Here is a 1,103-nt window from a genome sequence, read left to right as displayed (position 1 = left end):
ATCGCGTTTTGATTCAAGTGTACTGACCTACTTTTGATTTATTCATCCAAATGTTGCGTATTCCGTGACATTCAGGAAGGAACAGTTTCTTCCCTCAGGCCATCCATCTCATGAACACTTAACAATAACTGTGGAACACACACTATTTATTCACTCATACACTTATTTATCTAACACTCATACTTAAGGGGCAGTCACACTAGACTTTGAACGTGCTAAATTTTTTCGGACGCCACTGCGAATATGGGCGGGAGCAGGATATGACATCACGCGCCAAGGTTTCCCCTCAGTTATCTCAACATGGATTCCGATGTGCTTGTACTGTGTCTTTTGCGACGGTGTTGAAAGCGTCTGGAAAAGAGAAGGCTGTGGGTTCACCCTAAGCCGGCTGAAGGGGCGGTCACACTAGACTTTGAACGTGCGAAATTTTTAATTTTAAAATGATTCTGAAAATATAAATATAAAATAACGAACAACATTAAGTAATTTATTAATAATACACTTGTGTATAGTAATTTTATTGTACTCTCCCTCTCTATATATCGTCTGTTCCTGTTTCCATTGATACCGCAAACCATGCAGCTTCTTTTTTTATTTGATTTTTATAATCTTTTAAAGATGTATTATGTAAAATAGGACGCTGCACTACGGCTAAAATTAATGCTTCCTCCATTTTTGAATTTCTGTAGAGAGGTCACGCAGTGATGTATCGATCTTCTACTGGTCACACGTCTTCACGTGATGCGAATTCGCAGGTCAGAGTTCACCAAACTTGAACTTTGGAACGCAGCGAAATGCTACATTTTTCGCATGAGCTTGCGTTTCCGGTCTTACGGATTCGCATGCGTATGAATGGATGTCAATGGAACGAAAAGTGCAGTGTGACCGCCCCTTCAGTCTACACCTCAAATTTGCACATAATATGCCTGTACATACAAAACTGTCTATTGTAATATACCTGCACATACAATTGTCAATTTATATTTTTTTATTCCTTATTTACTTGTTCTATTACTGTCACAAAAACAAATTCCTCGTATGTGTAAACATACCTGGCAATAAAGCTCATTCTGATTCTGATTCTGATTCACAGTGATTGGCTG

The sequence above is a fragment of the Sinocyclocheilus anshuiensis genome, unplaced genomic scaffold, assembly GCF_001515605.1.
Source record: "Sinocyclocheilus anshuiensis isolate Anshui unplaced genomic scaffold, SAMN03320099.WGS_v1.1 scaffold1047, whole genome shotgun sequence".
Lineage (NCBI taxonomy): Eukaryota > Metazoa > Chordata > Actinopteri > Cypriniformes > Cyprinidae > Sinocyclocheilus > Sinocyclocheilus anshuiensis.
The sequence above is the reverse complement of the archived record's forward strand: the minus strand, read 5'-3'. Positions refer to the sequence as shown.